The sequence below is a fragment of the Mauremys reevesii genome, linkage group 2 (assembly GCF_016161935.1).
Source record: "Mauremys reevesii isolate NIE-2019 linkage group 2, ASM1616193v1, whole genome shotgun sequence".
Classification (NCBI taxonomy): Eukaryota; Metazoa; Chordata; order Testudines; family Geoemydidae; genus Mauremys; species Mauremys reevesii.
In genome coordinates this window covers 203,183,669-203,203,763 of record NC_052624.1, presented here as the reverse complement: position 1 = coordinate 203,203,763, position 20,095 = coordinate 203,183,669, and the positions used below count along the sequence as shown (strand labels likewise).

The 20,095-nt window shown below is 41.3% G+C and overlaps 1 long non-coding RNA gene across 2 annotated transcripts in view; it reads right to left on the bottom strand.

Moving 5' to 3' along the window:
• Nucleotides 1-15,341, bottom strand: part of LOC120396639 — a 70,477-nt gene extending 55,136 nt beyond the window's left edge. The window contains exon 1 of one of the 2 annotated variants that reach the window (XR_005593264.1): nucleotides 14,952-15,341. This is a non-coding gene — a long non-coding RNA (uncharacterized LOC120396639). Of the gene's footprint in view, nucleotides 1-12,787; nucleotides 12,868-14,951 lie in introns of those variants that run through there. The other variant, XR_005593265.1, reaches the window with a different exon arrangement.
• Between the last annotated feature and the right edge of the window lie 4,754 nt (nucleotides 15,342-20,095).

Genomic DNA, 20,095 nt, shown 5'->3' with positions numbered 1-20,095 from the left:
TCTGCATAGGTACTCCCCCTCCCCGAGAGGTGGCAGGAGAAGCGCTCCCACTGACAGAGCCCTGTTTACACAGGGGAGTTAGGGGTATGGATTTCACACCCCTGAGCAATGTAGTTATACTGCTGTAAGTTTATAGCGTAGCCCTGCTCTCAGCTGGTGTTTTTTCCCCCGCTACTCCTGATCATTTTCGTTCTTTTGGTTCTTGTCAGATTCATATTTGTGTTTTCCAGCCTAGCCCTTCCCCCTCCCCAATAAAAACAAACATTATGATACTTACGACAGATTTGGAGTCTCTGTAATAATTTATGAATGCTATATATTCGGCTGACCATTGTACGGAGTTACTTCAAGCAGGGATTGACTACACATAAGCAGGAAGGCCAGATAATGGCTCCAGATGAAAGCCAGCTCCTGGCAAAGACTTCAAAGTAGATAGATCTGCATTACCCCCGAAGTCCACCACAGACTCCCTGCTGAGCTGCCCAGACTAGATTAACCAGGCTCAGGAAACACAACAGGGAACAAAGACTTTGAGCTGGATTTAAAAAGTCAGTTCCTGAAGGACAGGGGAACTTCAAGAGAAGCTTAGAAAAAGATAGGCCTGTCTAAGCCTTTAGGTAAGATATGTATGTGTATAGACTCTGCGCTTTAAAAAAAACAAAGAAAAACAAACAACCACCTCTTATATTTTGTTCTTAACAGTAGGAAGAAGGCAAATAATCTTTGTTTTAGGCTCTTCTGGGTCACTGCATTCACTGCTACTTTGTGGTTCCCAAAGGGAAGAATCACATGTACTGAGTCAAGTAGGATCTGTTGTGGTGCTACTGGACCTGTCGCACCCCCTTTAAGAATAGGGCAGTCATGGGATTCTACCCCATGTAGGTCAAGGCATAAGGTCTTATACCGGTGGTAGTAGGGGAGAGGTGCACTCAGAAAGGCCTGAAAAGGGATCAGAGGTGCAGTTAGTTCTGAATTGTAACCCTACTCAATGGCGTTTAGAAGGCTGAACTCAACAAATTCAGAGTTCCACTCCAGAAGGTCTGACTCCAGGTTTTACTGAAGGTGGGTGCACAGCAGAGCTCTGTGCCTGTTATCACAAGACTAAATCTGAGCGAGTTCAGGTTCTTATGCAATTGGCAAGCATGACTTAGCTCCAGGAATGTTCAGTCTACACAAGCAACTTTGACCTGTCTTTCTCCAGCCACCCCCTTCCAGTCAGCATCTGGGACCCCTGAACTTTAGATTTTGTCAAGGACTAGAATAACTGCCGCATTCCAGGAATAGGGGAGTCCATTCTGTTCCTTCTCATTGTTTTCAGGGGGATCTGAGTGGCCACTCCCTTGCAGCCCAAGTAGTAACTTTTCAGATCTGCTTAGGTTGAGAACACTCCTTCTCCCAGCTGGTGTTCTATTAAGTCAGTCCCACAGTCCACAGCATTAAATAAATGACCCTTTTCAAAATTTACTTAACAATGACAGTGTAGCATCTTAAGTCTGTCTCTCTCATTAGCTACATACAATATCGGTAATATTTTGTTGCTGACCTGCAGTGAAGCGTGTACTTCATTTTTTGAGAGCATATTTAATGCCACTCTTAACACTTTAAGCACTGATTTGTCACTCTGTAAAAGACACACAAAAGTACATTCTACTCATTTCTGATAGTCTCAGCATCTTCGACAGTGTTCCACCCAATTCAATTTGCATAGCTGGAGCAGTCATATGGCCAAAAATTACACCAGTAAAAACATTAACAGATCAATATTGCACACTTAAACATTAGAAATTCAGGAAACTGCAACTGAGGTTGCATGTGCAATATTGTGTACCCACACAGATTAATTACATGATTTACTATCTCTATGTCAAATAGCAAAATTAAATACATTATGAAACTGGTTTTGGGGAGATAAGGGCTTCTTTTCCGAAAACCTATGTTTTCAGAAGGGAGAGACATTTTCCTACACATTTTTAGGAGCTCTGTAGAATACTTCCTCCACACCTTGGGCACATTACAAGGTGTACAGGGGCATAATCAAGGATGCCTTAGGAGCTCTTGCCTGTCCTGTAGCTCTGTAAATGTTTAACTCTGGTCACTGTTGCATTCAAGTTCCTCAAGTCCTGCACAAATTACAAGGTCTGCACAACATCTCTTCCTGAGTTCTCCCTACTGAATTCAGCAATATAGGTGACAAGCCATTTGTTAGCAAAGCTAATTTACTGTGGATCTGAGTGCACAGGCAGCACAGCTTTCCTTACATGAGCATTTAACAAGTGCAGTGGGGAAAGTCTACCACACCTGCTCAAAGTACATTTTTTCCAGATACTCATAATGGAGAAATCAAAGCCAGTTTCTTTCAGAACAAGCTTGTTCACAGTTCCCCAAAGTCATTTCTATACCAAATTAGAATTTCCAATATCAGCGCTGTTTGTGGGGGAGGGAAGGGCAGCAGTGTCAAAACAGATGGGAAGAGTATTCCTTTTTACATAATATAACAGCCGTACTGGATCAGACCAAAGGTCCAGCAAGCTCAATATCCTGTCCTCTGACAGTGGCCAATGGCAGGTGCCCCAAAGGGAATGGACAGGTTATCATCAAGCGATCCATGCTGTGTCACCCAATCCCAGCTTCTGGCAAACAGAGGCTAGGGACACCATTCCTGCCCATCTTGGCTAATAGCCATTGATGGACCTATCTTCCACTTTTGTTCTCTTCTCAAAAGAAAAGTGGTTCTTTTGGGGAAAAAATGCCTTCACTCTGAGGCCATGCTGTTAGAAAACATTGGCCCAAAAGATGAAAATATGAGAGCATTATGAATGACTGAAAAGCTGAGAATTAGAATGGAAACTATTATGCAACTTTAGTTATAGCAGGTCATACCCAGCTATGTAAGTGCCGGGAATTAACATTTTACATCTTCAAAGAACTTTAAAATAACTAATAAGGTGTGACAGCACAGTGGCAATCCCCCTGCACATGTAGCACTTCTGAAGTGACTGTACTTCAGTGATTACATAGCAATTCAGTTTATACAATGTGCTTTGGAATCCCAGGATGAAGAGTGCTTTATAAATACAACAATGGCCTTCCAGCTGCAAGGTTGCTACCGCTCAGTTCTAATTGAGTGGTTTACTAACTTCCCTGTGATAGGCTGGTGGCAGATATAGCTGTAATAAGTCTTTTATTCCATTTAAGAATTCACAGATCGTTTGTTCCTTTAGGAAATTGGAAAGAAAAAAAATTCAGAGGCAATAAAAGAAACCCAGCCCTAGTATAATAAGTTGTGGAACCCAATTTGTGTAAATACCACACACTGTTTACACCAGGGAACACTTGATCAGGTCATGCCCTGAAACAATTATGTAATGCTGAAAAAAATTTGCATGTTTTTGTCAAAAGAAAGAGGAAGAAAATACAATAGCAAGATACAGCTTTCAGCAAGATCTCAGGTGTAAAGGATTCCATTATACCAGCTGTGAGCTCTTCTGTTCAGCCTTTCATACCCAGCTATCATTTCTATAATTAGCCTTACCATATTGTACCTAATTGGTTATTTCTGTGGCATACAGGCATGAAATATAGGTGTTTCTCAGTCACTAACACTGAAGTAAACTGCCTGTAGAGGTCAAAACTGATTAATGAAGCTTATTCTTCTGCTTCATGTTTCAGATTTTAGTCACTGTTCAGCTGTAGCTCCATTGTAAATATGAAAATGCTCATTTGCTACATCCATGAATGAAAAGACCTGGAATTTCTCTTATTGTGAGATAATTTGTTCAGGTTTTGTTTAGTCTTCCTGAGCACAGGCTAGCATAAATAACTCAATAAAGCTAATTAGAAATGGGCCTAAAATGTTATGGAAACTGGCTAAGTCTGTACATAGGTCTCCATCTAAACTTGGAGTACAGTAGCTTAAGTACCACTTCTGTGCTGCAGACAGCCAGATAAACCAATACTTGTTCAAATCATTCTTGGAGTAGGAGGTGGCCCTATGATTAACAGTGGACTGGGGCTCTGGAGAACTGGATCTAGTTCCCAGCTCTACCCCAGACTCCATGCGATTTAGGTCAGGTTACAATCTCTATGCACCTCAGTTTCTTTTCTTTAAGACAGAGATAGTAGTACTTTTGCATCTCAGAGGAGTGATGCAAGGATAAAATTGCTGGGGGATTGTGAGGTGCTCACCAGGATGGGAGCCAGATCAGTACTTAGATAATGGTAAGAAGGAACTTTTGTAAGAGTTTCCACAACTGGAAAAACTACTATTTCTGCCTCTCCAGATCTTCTAGGGAGAGTTCAATTTTTCTGTAATTACTGGACATATATAATCTCCCCTATGAGGCAGTGGATGAGGAAAGTTCTGCTACTTCCTACTTGAGAACCTGTTAACTTTTTCAGAAGAGCTTTGATTATGTGGTTTAAAAGCTTTACTGTGGACAGGCATTAAAGGACTTGTGTGTCTTTCATGAGACTTCTGGGTGTAGTAGGCTTGGCTCACTGTGTTTCTGACTAAGCAGGATGCACACACACTACTGACAAATGGTGCAGCACCACAAACTTCAGTGCCAGTTTGTATCTCCTGGATAGGGCTTTTGCATTTCATACCATACATCACTCATTGCTACCTGCACTGATCCAACAAAATCATAAATGCTTAACTACAAGTGTTTCTTCAGTCCACAGAGGTCTCATTGATATCTCAGAGCTGGTCTCCTGGACTTTCAGTGAAATGAGTTTAAGTAGTAGGAGACCTGTCTCAGAAGTCAGCTGAGTAGTGTGCACATCAATAGTAGTGCATGGTAAGAAAGAAAGAAAGGAGTTGGGTTGTCATGAAAGACTGGACCACCACACAAACACACACACCATGGATTTCCTTTCCATAGCACTAATATAGGAATATATTCTTTCGTTTTCAGTTTGAAAAGTTATAACTGCAGTCAAGTTCTTAATGTGAGCCTTATTGTCACCAGGTCACTTTTTGACTTCATAAAACTGCCTGCTGAGTTTTGTATCAGTACACTACTTTTACTGTCCAAGCATATTCAGAAGGAAGAATTGTTGCTCTCGTTAATTTTTTATACTGATTCATTGATTCTAATACCATAAGGGACCTCTATGATCATCTAGTCTGAACTCTTGCATAATACACACCATAGAACATTCCTGAAAAAAATTCCGGTTTGAACTTGAGCATATCTTGATTTAAAAACCACTAGAGATGGAGACTCCACCATGAGTTTTGGTAAATTGTTCCAATGATTATTCTCATTGTTAAAAATGTACACTTCATTTCTAGTTTTGGTTGGTGGTAGTGAAATGGTTCTTTATAGGTGACCAGCACTGATGAAGTTGGTAATAAGAAGGAAGAGCAGGCACATGAGAATTACCATATTGTATTGGACCACTGGTCCATCTACTCCAGCATCCTATTTCTAATTCATAGGAATGTTCATAAACCTCAGGATGGTTAATTATGCACTAACTTGCTCACTGTTGGGGTTTCTTCCCAATCAACCGACACCAATTCCTTCACAAAAAGAAAGAAAATAGGATGTCGGCCACAGTTGCCAACTTTCATGTGGTAAATAAGAACCCCGACTTTCACAATAAGCCAAAAAAAATATCAAGCTAATCCCATTTCAAAACAAGGCCAAAACAAGCCAGTCCTCAAGAACCTAATACTCTATGTGACTAGATCCCCCGGCGTGAAGTCTGGGACTATGGTGGGCCCACTCTGCACCCCTGACTCTCCCCCATCCCCTGCTTGCCAGGACCCAAATTATTTAAACACAAAAAACCAGTAACAAGCTACAAGCCAAAAACAAGCCCAATTTCAGTGTTTTCCCCCACAGGTTTGGCATGTCTGATGAAAGCCTGCATAAAGGAGAAGAGATGATTGCTTGGAGGTACCCTGTCTGCATTTCAAAGCATGGCAGGAAAGAGGTCTTCAATAAAATCAAACCTCCATTTTATCAGAGTCCCCTAGTTCATACAGGCCATATCACTTGTATTCTGTGCGTCTCCTACAGCGACAGTCCTCAAATTTGCACCATCTTACCCGGGGGGAGGGGAAGGGAAGAAAGTGTCTTTTCCTTAAGTTAGGAACTCAATTTCATCTATCAAATCCCCTGCAGGATAGAAGGAGTTTTAAAGATCCAAAATTGTAGCAGCTCTCAGAGCATGGCAGTTCAAGGAAAAATAAAATTCTGCCCATAGCTGTATGTGCTTAGCATCCAACAATGGCAGTGAGAAATCCACAAATGAGTATACAAACCCTGAAAACACAGATTGGTCCTCAGTTTAAACTGATCAAAATAAGGGCACTCCTATACTTCCCTTTAAAAAAAAATCCCCATGCAAATAATGCCTAATGTTCCATTGAAATTAACTAGACACTTCCTCTGCAACACACTATATTTTAATGCAACAGATCTTCCTACACCATTACATTTGATGAAACAAGTGGCCCAAAGTGTTCCATGTGTTATCAGTGCTGTACAGTCACAGGATGTTCAGGGTTTCAAATAGAGACACCTTTGCCTATTCAGTCCCATGGCAACCACCATTAATTTTTAAAATAAACTTAAAGATATAGAAAAAGGAAAAACAGCGGAAACATTTATGATGTGAAGTATTAAATACAGCTTTTATTTTAACAATATCCCTTATTCCCTTTAGCTGTAGAGTTTTTATAAGGAATCTCCCTGTTTGACAGTCATTTAGATGGCATTAAAGATGGTAGTAACTGTCCTTTCTAGGGAAGTGAAAATAAGTTAGTAGAATATGATCTGGGGCTGGAGTTGAAGTTTTATCCTGATTCCTTGGAGACAAAATGAGGGACCATAACAGCAAAGATAGGAAGTGCAGTGTCGGTCCCTGGTGCGGATTTTTACTTGCAACCTTGCTGCTGGAGAAGGAAATAAGGTGGGGGTGGAGGAAGAAGGAAGAGAATGCTCAAGGAAGGAGGTGACAGCAGGAATCCAAGACTCAGATTCCAGCTGGTGTTCAGGATTTAGCCAAAGCTGGTGGATGTGGTGATATCATCGGGGTCCCTTGCCCAGGCCAAGCGATCTCTCTCAGGATCAGGATGGTGAAACCCCAATGGTGTCATGGTGGATCCTGGGATCCCAGGAAACAGTGGCAGCCATGAGGTTCTCCTTTCAGTCCACCCCTCTCCCAGCCACTTTGATCCCCACCCAAAGCCTTTTTTGAGGACCTCAAAGGGGCTAATAGGTGGAATAATGCATCCCTCATTACTTTGAGCACCAATTAACCGTAACTTCTGCCACTCCAATTTTGGCCCATTAATTTCTGGTCCCATTCTCCTCTTGTTTACCAGACATGATCAACAGACTCCTTGGGCAGCATCAGAAAACCTTTCTGTTTGAACTAATTCAGTCTGCTTCCCTTTCGGGCCTTTTCCTAAAGGATTTTATATAAAAACAGTCCGAGTTGGACTTTTGTTACCTTGGACAACTTTGATCCAAGGCCTCTGCACAACTGATCCTACAAGCTGGGCCTGCAGAACAACTGAAAAAAGGGACAACACAAGTAGTTCACAGGTTTTAAACCAGACACAGTACATGTGGAGACAGGATTCAGGAGTTTTAGTCACTGCTGTGTAGATGTCCAGGTAGCGTAGGTATGTTCACTAAAACTAGTAATTCATGTTAATGCTAAATCTTAATGCTGTAATTAAATTTTCTGTAACCTGCTCTCTACACAGGGTTAACTGAGGTGCATGGTTGCAAACAGACCAATAAAGATGTTTCTAATAGAGACTATGGGAAAGTAGTCACCTTAACTGAGTGATTTTGCAGAAACTTAAAAGAAGAACTGTTTCCTGGAACAAAAGTACTTAGCTAATGCTGAAAAGCTATGCAAAAAAAAGCCAACCGAAAGGTGCTACAGCATTTGAGAAATCCAAAGATGTTTCCACAAACATTCTAATAGTTAAATGAAATTAAAAATAGAGCTAACTTACGCTAGTAAAAAATTATATATGGATGGCTTGTTAAATGAAGATCAATATTGTAACTATTACAGATGTAAAAATGGTAGGGTTTAGTGTAATCTCATTGTTTTGTCAGGTCATATTTTATAGTCTTCTATAAAGTATCAAAATTATAATATCCTTGAGTAATGGATTTTATATTGTTTTCTTCAGAGTAAGTGCCAAGATGTGTGAAATTACAAGGGGAGCAGGGGCGGCTCCAGGCCGCAGCACGCCAAGTGCGTACTTGGGGCAGCATGCCATGGGGTGCGCTCTGCCGGTCGCCGGGAGGGCGGCAGGCAGGCAGCCTTCGGCGGCATGCCTGCAGAGGGTCCGCTGGTCCCGCCTGTGGGAGGTCCACTGGAGCCGCGGGACCGGCGACCGGCAGAGCGCCCCCCTGCGGCATGCAGCCGTGCTTGGGGTGGCGAACTGTCTAGAGCCGCCCCTGAAGGGGAGAGTGCTCTGACTGCAGATGTAAGAAAGTTCAATGAATCCATTAAATGTCTTGCACTCATTTCACTCCAATGAGTGGAAAATTATGGAGTTAAATGAGGTATCTAATGTGGTCTGGAGGTAACAGTGTTCAGTCCAGCCTTCTTTAACATCTTCAGTAGTGCTCTGGAAAAGGGTGTAACAGCACTTGAATGATATTCATTAATGAAATTATGGCTGATTCAGAGACCAGTCATCATTAGTGGTTTTTAAAAAGGAAAAAGTTTGCACTATCCTTATTTGGTGCCCAATCCAACCCCTTTGGAAGTCAGTGAGAATCCTTCCACTTTTGGAACAATTCTCATAGATGGCAACTGGTGGGAAACCAGAGATAGATTATCTTTCTTGAACTCTAGACAGGCCCACCCTTTAGGCAACTCTTCACATCTTCCATAAAGTGTTGAAGGACTAGTTAAAAGCCAGGTGATAACGAATGTTTTAAGTCTGGGATTGTCAAAGGAGACTCAGAGTATCCAACTCCATTGAACTGTAAGGGGACTTGGGTGCCTCTCCCTGTTTGGAGGATAGGAAAACTATGCAATAGTGGAAACTAAACACATGAAAATGAAGATGTCTGTTGAGCAGACTATACAGATAGCCAGAGTTTTCCCTAGATTATAAGAAATAATGTTGAATTATATAATCACTGGAAAGGTAATATCCCCTTATTTATTAAGTCCCAAGTTCATAGGTCAAATTTGAATCAGCATGAATCCTGATCCAACAACTATGAAAGGAAGCCACTTTTCAGACTAAAAGTGAAGACAAGCACTCAGATTAGGTGATGGGCAATTTGACTGAAAAGGCGAGAAACTGCTTTGGACAAGGGTTGTAGCCTGTTAAATTAAGTTTTAGTGTCTAGAAAGCATGTTATACTTTTGTTTAATTTGTAACCAATTCTGTGTCCATTATCCTGACTCAGTATCACTTGAATCTCCATCTTTGTTAATAAGTATATTCTTGTTTTATTATGAATACATCTCAGCGCTGTGTTATTAAACAGAGTGTGAAACCTGAGTTGTGACCTTCCAAGTTGTGTGTATACATTCTTTTTGGGATGCAGCTGACCTGGTAATTTCTTAAAGTGTCCAGTGGCAGGGGCTGGATACTACAGGGAATGCTTTTCAAAGGATTGGGTGCACCTAATGTTTGCCACTCCTAACTTTGCTTTGCAGGTTGAGTCCTGAAGAGTGTTGCAGTGGTATAAAGGCTGGTACCATACAGGTGCTCACACTCAGATACCACAAGAAACACCCTGCCTCCAACATGAGGCAGTCTAACCAAATGACCCACAATCCTGGTCACCAAGAGTCAGACCCTCCCCAACCAGTTTAGATCTTGAACCCAGATGACTTGCCAATATCATTTCCCTCACAAAAGGGAATGGAGACAGTCCAACTATTCCCTGGGCCCTTATGTAGAACTACCCTTGCCATTTTTGCTGTGTCCCTATGCCCCCCCGCAACCAAATCCTGTGTCTCATGCGTACATGGCCAACCTGAGGAATCAGGAAAGGATTAATGAGGTGAGTCACCCCATATATAACTGGGTCTTTAGCTCCCACCATCCCAGCCTCCTGCTGCAGAAGGGGAGCTTAGTTACTGCTTCTTTTTAAGTCTCACAATCAGTGAGTTTAAACAGGTGATGTTTACAAGGCTCTTTGAAAGGAAAGAGGGTTAGAAACTTGCTTTTTAAAATCTTTAAGCAAAGCCAAGATTCCTTCATGTTTCTATATTGCCCTAGATATGTAGAAATAGAGGGGCCTATGGTCATAGGTGTCATGAAGCCTAAAGCCAAGTTCTTTCCCTCACCTTAGGCTTTTATTATCCCCGTCAACTGATTTGGGGTCTCCCCTTGGTCATCTTCCGGTGGAGGCCAGTTAGTAGTCAGCTGGTCCAATGGACAGAGGACAGGGCTGGTCCCACCTCCTGCTTCTTCAGCAAGCTGGCCTGATGGGCTGCTCCCTCCACAAATCCAGTGGCTTCCTGAGGCATTGTCAGTCAGTCCTTCCCAAAACCCCTGTATCTGGAAAAGCACCCCAGCCCTAATAAGGCAGCTGCAGCCCTTTAACACTCTGTGGGCAGGGGCACAGAGTCTGCTGGGTCTGTTTAAACTCAGCTTGTCAGAAAATTTTCTAAAGGAACATTTTTCTGTTGGAAAATGTCAATTTGATTAAATCAGAATGCTCTGTGGGAGCATGTCACTTTCAATTAATCATCTTCCAATGGAAGCTAAGCAGGTTGCCTAGGGAAACCTGCCTGGTTTCCTGCTAGCTCTCCGTCCTCTCTGGTAGCCCACCTGGTGGGCTGCTCCTGAGCAGAGAGTCTGGCAGCCCTGAAAACAGCTAGAACCAGGACTCTCAGGGCTTCTAGCTTCCCCAGTCTACAACTGGGAGTCTGGATGCAGGGCTGTCAGATCTCCAGGCAGCTGAGGGAGCCTCCTAAGTTGGGTTTTGAAAATATCAACATGACATTTTCTTTTTACTTCAAATTTACCTTTCAGAATTCCTGTTTGATGGGATTTCTCTAAAGTGAAGTTTGTTCTGATGTGGAATGAATGTTTTTTTAATTCAGTATTTCCCATAGAAATGAAATTCTGGGTTCTGACCACTTCTATTTAAAATTCTCAATCTCACTAAAGGTGGGTATTTTAGATGGATTCTGTGCAATACATGCAGATCCCATGCCAGGGCCTGAGAAAAAAAGGAAAAGTCAGAGGAATGGAGAGGGTACGTGGTAATGAAACCCAAGGCATCAAATAAAAGGAAAAAAGGCAGCTTTAACCAAAACAAGTTTGGAAGTCACCAATATATAGTGAATGAACTCACTTTACCCATCACAGAAATTCAGCCACTACTGAGGTGAAATGTGGCAGATGTTTTAACAGCCACACCACTCAACATTGCAGAGCAGGAAAAGGAGGATTGTAGACAACTAATGCTATAGGCAGAATGAAACTGCCCAATTTGAATGTGTCCAAAACATCCAAGCTAACACTCCAACTTATGCAAAAAGTGAAATGTGATCATTAGGAGAACCACAAGTTGTTAGAATCTTGGAAAAAAATAAATTTGAGTCAAATGCTCTTGGAGAAAATGCCAATACATGTATTTCTTCCTCAGGTACATCTACACTTTGCTAACAGACAGAGATTCTGACTTTTGATAGGACTGCTTAACTATCTACTTTACCTTCATACATGGGCTGACTGTGGAGGAAGTGCCATATCAGCTCTCTCAATTTCTCACCATCCTCAGTAGACTGCTCAGAGATTAGTTCTTGGTTTTTGGATGGGACTAAAGTCTGTTTGCAGTTTCCCCATGAAGAATTCACACCTTTGCATAAGTATACCTGTTGCCAAGTTGACAATGGGTACAGATCCTATGGTGATGGATAAGGTAGAGAAGAACTTGAATACAATTCTGACATTTGTTCTACTAGATCCACTGTTTCTCTACTTGAGTTCTTTTCAGGACCACCAGCACAAGTTATTTGTGCATGTGAGAGTATATTCTTTGATTTAATATTATTGAATGGCCTGAACTGAAATGGCTTCTTTTTAAGCAGACCTTGGCTTATAACCATAGGGTAGGTGATATATAGAGCCACATGCATTCTGATAATTATGATTCTGTCAGTGGCAAGCTGCAGCTGGAAGCAACTTGCTGAAATGCAAGTTAACTTGTATTTCTTTTACAGAAGCAGGCTTTGGAAAATCTAAACAATACAGAGAAATCAGAACAGTGGTTCTCAACCAGGGGTACACATACCCCTGGGGGTATGCAGAGGTCTTCAAGGAGGTACATCAACTTATCTTGATATTTGCCTAGTTTTAGAACAGGCTACATAAAAAGCACTAGTGAAGTCAGTACAAACTAAAATTTCATACAATGACTTGTTTATACTGCTCTATATACTATACACTGAAATGCAAGTACAATATTTATATTCCAATAAATTTATCTTATAGTTATATGGTAAAATAAAAAAGCAAGCAATTTTTCAGGAATAGTGGGCTGAGACACTTGTGTATTTATGTCCGATTTTGTAAGCAAGTAGATTTTAAATGAGGTGAAACTTAAGGGTATGCAAGATAAATCAGACTCCTGAACAGGGTACAGTAGTCTGGAAAGATTGAGAGCTGCTGGTTTAGAAAACAATTCAGCAAAGCACTTAAACAGCTGCTTAAAGCTAAGCATGTGCTTAAACTAAACAGATGCTGGGACTTAACGCTGTGCTTAAGGGTTTTACACTAAATTCAATGTCAGGTGAGGGTACTCAGGTCCATGTGGAAGGCTCTTACCTGTTTGTAGGATCAGGCCGTAGAACCACAGAGGGTGATAACCTGTTCTGCCATCTTTGTCAGGCTTCCATGTGCAACTGAACAAACGAGAAGCTCAATTTGCTATGGCCTGGCCCCTTTTATAGCCATTTACACCAGAGTAACGTGATTGTTAGCTGCCATTTTAATCAGGTAGTAGCATTTACACCCACTTTGTGCAGGTGATGCTAGATGGAGAGTCAAGCCCAGAGGCTCCTCTTCTGTACATTAAGCAGGATAGTGTTGAATTTCACTTCAGTTTTGTGGTAACAGCGAGAACGTGATCAGATTTAGTTTTCTTTTAACAGTGAAATGACATTTTAGAGACACTATTGTGTACATTAGGATGATGGGGAGATAGGTCAGGAGAGTTTTTAAAAGGTCAGGAGAGTTTTTAAAAACTCATTTTAAAAAAAATAGCTGAGAAGCTAAAAAGCAGCTACTGTATAACAGCTAATTGAAATGCTGCCTCACTTTACACTTCTCTGATGAGGTGCACTATAACCGTGACTGAAATAGCTTTGGGTAATGGGACTACCTCCTTTAATCTACTCAAGGAGGAAGCTGTTCCTTAATTAGGGTGGACAGCACAATCACAGGGCTGCTGAACAACTGCAATTCGATTTGCATTGTTGACTAGCACCCAATTAAAAATTAATGCAGAAACTATGCAAATGTGCGCTCTTTGGTAGATTGGGGTGCATATTCTAGATCTACATGCCCAGAGAATTTAACATCAATCCTAAATTTATATTCTGGGACCAATTAATTTTTTTAAAACCTTTGGAGTACCAGTTGGAAGCAGCACTTCTGTTGGAAGTAAGGAGACAATCCTATTATAAACTCTCAAATGTTTCATAATTTCAATGTTAAATAACCCACAAGTATGCCATGCCACTACCTTTTGCCTAAAACATGGCACACAGTGCTGGTGGAGGGATGCTTTTAATTTTTTTTTTTTAAATTCTGCCCTCCTCTTTAAAAGATAATAAATCAAAAAATCTCAAATATGCTAGTTTGAGTCTGCTGTTATCTACGCCCGTCATTGAGCTCTCTTGGCCCCTATCCTGCAATGACTGATGCAAAGTTATGCACATGCATGAGTAGTCACTATCGATTTTGAAACTTTTGGCCAAAGTTAGGGTTCTAAGACCATCTTTAAGCGTGGGATTTGCTAAAGCACCACTGTGACACAGGAGCACAAGACTCACTGACTTCAGTGAGACAACTCATATGCCTATAGCTGTGCATTAGGGTCTGCAGGATCAAAGGTTTTGTTGGTAGGGGCATTGTAGTGCAGCACCCAACTTAGCTCTACTACTGCCCTCAAAGAAAGTCCCCTCCCGCAGCTCCTCTTCCTTTTTTAAAGAAAAAAAATCACAATAAGTCACATCTTTAACAACCACCGTCCCTAGAACACATGCAGTAACATGCCTCCTAAGGCTGCATCTACATGGCAAGTGGGAATTGAGTGTGCAGCATACAGAGACATACCCAAGCTAGCTTTGATGGAGGTAAAAATAGCAGTTAAGTCACAGCAGCACAGGTTAGTCACCTGAGTACAAGCCCACCATGGACCCTGATACGTACTGCGGTGCCTACCCATGCCACCACTATGCTGCCGCAGCTTCCCTGCTATTTTTAGCAAGCATCAATAAAAATCTGGTTGATCTATTAGCATTTTTCAAAAGCATGAATGAAGCAAAAGATTAAGACTTTTCAACCATCCATGTTGGAAACACCTGATTTCACTCTGGAGCTGACAACCTCACACTCCATATACATAAGTGACAGGAAAGGGCCTTTCTAGATATGATTCTCTCTCTTTTTTTTTTTTTTTAAGAATCAGCTGCACATGCTTGTGGAAGACTGAAATGAGCTTGTGCTGTACTATCATCCAGCCATTCTAATTAAAAAAAAAAAAAGTAGGTTAAAGCAATGCTATGTAGGTTGCAAGTTCAAATACTCAAAGTTCAGGAAATGCCAGGTATAAAATTGCCAGGGCAACCTTCAATTTGCCCCTTTGTATGTTCATCCTGTGCACTGATTGAGGAAGGGATCCATGGAAAAATATAGTATGATCATATAGTTAAAAATAGTCTCAAAATACATAAGCACAAGAGAAATTGTCACAGGATCCACTTACTGTGAGCAATCCCTCCTGCTGGCCATCCCAGGGACTAGTTCTGCCAGCTTGTGTTCTCCTTCCGGACTTGGCTTGCTCTGCTCGCTCCTGGGTCTGCAGCTTCCTCTCTATGGTATAGCTATCCAGCCAAGTCACTAAAGTCCTCCCCTTCTGGAGAGTTCAAAGCCCAGACCTGCTGTCTGGATAGCACCTCCATCACCCTGGCCACTCCCCAGTGGCTGGTAGGGGAACTCAGGCCTGTCTTCTACACTGGGTTCTAACCCAGACACCCTATAACAAGCAACCACAGTTCTACCTGTTGCTGTAGTTGTTTCCCTGGGCTTCTTCCTATACATCCAGCTTCCCCCCCACCTCTGGGTTTATCCAGCCTCCAACGCCCTCCATTCAGGGACTGACTTTCCCATGAACAGCCCCCCCACCAAGCCAGCTATCCAGCTTTGTACAGGCTCTGCCTGTTCCTGCACAGGTGAGCCTGTCTTTAATTAGCTATCGCCAGCCTAAATCTCCCCTGCTTACAGCCTAATTAGCTGATTGGGCCCACCTGTCTTAATTCAGCTATTGCAGGGCTAGTGTGGGGACTCCACCCCATCACAGGATGGAATTATTATATGGGCAACCTTAAATTTTACATGTTTTAACTTTTAAGTGCTTGACTTCAAAACCTAAATAATAAGGCTTGAAACTAGGGCTGTCAATTAATCAGTTAATTCAAGCAATTAAGGCAGAACAAATTAACTAGATTAAAAATAGTCAGGATTAATCACAGTTTAAGGCACACTGTTAATAATAGAATATCAATTCAAATTATAAATATTTTTGGATATTTTTCTGCATTTTCAAATATGTTGCTTTCAATTACAACAGAGTATAAAGTGTTCAGTACTCACTTTATATTAAAAAATTCACTAAAAAAGAAATAGTATTTTTCAATTCACCTCATACAAGTACTTTAGTGCAATCTCTTTATCATGCAAGGGCAACTTACAAATGTAGAATCTTTTCCCCACATAACTGCACCCAAAACAATGTAAAACTTGAGCCTACAAGTCCACTCAGTCCTACTTATTGTTTAGCCAATTGCTAAAACCAAACAAGTTTGTTTACATTTATGGGAAATAATGCTGCCCCATTATTTACAGTGTTATCTGAAAGTGAGAACAGGCATTCACTTGGCATTGTTGTAAACTGTGCTGCAAAGAATTTATGTGCCTGACATGCTAAACATTTGTATGCCCCCTCATGCTTTGACTTGTATATTGCACTCTTTTTTTATGGTGCAAATATACGTTTAAGTGCACTGCAGTTACAGTTCATTATTTGAAGTTTACTGTAATGTAATAATTCACTATAAATCAGATGCTACTACTTTAGATGCTTCAGATTGGCATCTTGACATTCAGGGTTATAGTTTTAGAAGTAGCCAGGAAATAAAGACTGCTCTATATTTACAAAATTGTAAGCAAAGTCTTTCACTTTCAAGGTTGTGTATATTTACGCAAGTGATGCAAGAGACTTTTCACCTGACAAACTTCATTTATTTGCACATATAACTTTTGGAGTTGGATCCTGCAACTCCCACTCCTGGAGGAGTCACATTGAAGCCAGGGGGGCTACTCACATTAGGAATGAAGTTCTATGTATAAGGACTGAAGGATCAGGCCACTACGTGTTTTATGTATGTGAGCATAGTCTGTTACATATAGGAGGATGTACCAGATCTTACAACCTCCCCCTGCCCCTACTGATTTTCATAAGCTTTATATCAGGCCCTTATTACTGATCTGTCTTCTGCTGAAAATATTGCAATAGCTTCTATTCTCGCTGTTTTCAGTTAGAAGATACTGGAATAAGCTGTTACAATATTTCCAGTGTGGTCTGGGACCACTATATGTGCCTTTGGGAGTGGAATGTAGTCTTAAGAGTGCATGTCTGAGAACCAGAGGAAAAGAAGAGGCAACAAGAAAAGGAAGGAGTGTAACAGATACAGAAGAAGTAGACAGAAGTAAGGTAGCAAACAGTATTGGATGAAGCACTTAGAGGGCCAGGATAAAGAGAGAGAAAAAGGAGGGCCAAATTCTGAAATGTTTACTCTGTTCTTATGTGGCTGGGGGAGAACCCTATGAAAGTCCCATGCTTGGTGTCTGAGGCTGAGTTTATTTGTAGGAAGTTTCAGCTAAAGTGTTTCAGCTCATTTCCAGGAATAAGGTTAAGGGGAAAAAAATTGTTGTTTTGCCCATGTTACAACTGTTTGGTTGAGAAATTATAGCATCTCCATGGTTTGGAGCAGGGACTTGCAATATAACAGGGAAAATTTAGCAATAGGGTCTTCCTAGTGTCAGGGATGCCCTTTTGTCTGTGAAAATATGCCCAAACTTGGCCAAGTTAGAAGCCTCATTTCTTAACTTTTTAGTGCTTAACTCTGCAGCCTTAAAATTCTTTTTACAGAATGTTTATATAATGAACCAGATTCTCCATTCTTTTACATCTATTTATACTGGGATACTTCCATGTATACACTGGCATAAAAATGGTGGTGCAGAGTTTATCATTACTAACAGGAAAGAGAAGTAGGCTTTGATGTACTTTCCATGCTAGGCTGAAGATTCTAGGGTCCCTCCCCCCTCCCACACACACTTTCTGAGACAAGAGGAATGCCATAATGGAAAGACCTAGTGCCTAGGTGATGTTTGAAACTTCAATTTAGGGTCCATCAATCTTGAGCTGGGAGGTGTGATTCCCAGTGTGGGTAGACATGTACTAGCTTTGTCTGAGATAGTTCCTTAAAAAAATAGCAGTGTGGCCATGGTGGCCTGGCCAGCAGCTTGGGCTAGTCACCCAGGTATGTACCCAGAGGGTCATGCAGGATTGTACTTGGGTAACTAGCTCAAGCCACCATCTGTGCTACTGTGGCCACATTGCTATTTTTAAGGCATTAGCTTAAGCAGAGCTAGCACCACAGACATCTGCCCAAGCTGGGAATCACACCTCCCAGCTGTTGTGTAGACATACCCCTAGATTGTGGGTGTGGTTTTCAGACATGCCTAAGAAAGGAAGGAAGTAGGAGATGCTCAGACTTATTTTTAGCAAGTCAGCAGGGAGCCCAGTTGCATAAGAAAATGATAATAGTGGTAAAACTAAGGAAAAAACTGATGAAATTGGCAAGAGTTTTGAAAAGTGTGTTTCAATACTTTTGTTCTGCACAGGCACAAACTAGAAAACTATTCTACCAGTTACATCCTCTTCATGATGTAGTTAAAGCTTCTGTACACTATGAACTCTCAGCAAAAGAGTTGTATTATCTGAACCCCCTTCTCCCCCTACCCTGCCCCCCACTATAGCAATGTTTGCAATATGACAGTATCAAATCCTATCGGCGAATCTGGATTAAAATGACAGATTATCAAGTAAACCACAGTTGATATCTGAAAGGAAAGCATTGACCTTCATTTCTATTAAATACATATGTGCTAAAGCCATTATATTTTGCCTTACTGCATGTGGTGCTACTGTCACTCCCTTATATTTGAAACTGAGACCATTCTACAACAAAACCTCTGTAGGTGCCCCTCTTACAAAGTTGGTGGTATTCCCAATCTAGATCAACATTTTGCGGTTGACCTCTCTCACCCTCCCTTTCTAAGAATGGAGGAAAACCAAAACCCTGGATCTAACTTTGGGTGGGAAGAGGAGATTTGAAATCGAGGTCTGGATTGAAATTCTGCAGTTTAGGCCTATCTAATTGTAAACAAATGAAAGGGAATTAAAGTGTTTGATTGATTTCAAGTTACGTTCAGGTTACTTAAGATCATTTTCTGTTTAGTTTTTTATTCCAGGATGGATCTAACTACAAACATGGGTTTTCTCTAATAAGTTATTTAGAGAGTAAGAACAATCCCCCCCCCTTTTTTTCAGTTCATTGCAGGTGGCAAGACTAATGAAGTATGTATGTTCTGGTAGGTCTGTTCTGAACTCCTTCATTTGAAACCTAAGTATTCACTGTGGACATTGGCATGAATCAGTCAGGCAATGTGGCTCTTTGGTGAAAGCAAAAAGACTTGTCAAAAAGTGAAAACAAAATAAAATAGGATGGCACCCAAAGCTCTAAAATGTTCTCCCCTCTCATATGAATGGGGAATCAAGGTCAGTAGAGACGCACTGGAGCAAATGGATTTCAGGCTTTAAAACCATCCTGGGTTGCACTAAATAAAAGATTGCACAGAAGTGTGCAATGTGCTCCCTTCTGAACAAGAAATCAATGGTTATTAGTATTTAATACTAAAATCTTATAAAACAAAGGACAGAGCTACATAAAAAAAATCTAGAGTCATTCTAATTCTATATACACTGTCAAACAAACAGAGTTAAAATGTTGCTTTTCCTTCCTGTGCCACCTTCTCTCTCTGTTTGGAAATCAATTAAAATGACAGCTGGCTGATAATCACAAGTGCTGAGCACCCATGACTTCAAATAAAGTCAACAGAAACTGCAATGGTTCAGCATGTCTAAAAATCAGGCCCCTTCTCTCAGTAGACTTTTCTGTTTATTTTCCTTATGCTTCCCCCTTTAAACACATTAGATCAGGGGTTCTCAAACTTTTGTTTTGCTGGGGAAATAATTCAGCCTGTTATGACCACCCCCACCTCAAAAGAAGTGATAGCAAATTACTGTCCATACTCACAGGAACACACTCATGGTATTGCCAAACTTACTTCTGTGCTGCTGCTGGTGGTGCTGCCTTCAGAGCAGGGCAGTTGGCAAGCTGGGGCTGCTGTACCCCGCCAGCTCCTCCTCACCCTTTCTGTGATCTTGTGACCTCCCTACAATATCCATGCAACCCCCTTTTGGGTTGGGGCCCCAGTTTGAGAAACACTGGATTAGATGGTTCCCCCTTTAAACAGCAGAACTTCAGTTTATGCATTTGCTCCAGTCAGGTTTGATTTCTGTGAAAAGAAACCCCTCATTTCAGGGCACTGGTTACTGTCACTGTGTGACACATTTTAGCTGTCCACTATGGGTCACCAGCAAGCCCCAGCCCAAGTACAATTCTAATGTATTTGGTCTTGATTGAACTTTCATTCCTAATTGGGAGATGGGAAGAGGCAAGAGGTGGCTCAGTGGAGAGTCAGAGACATTAAGGGAGTTTA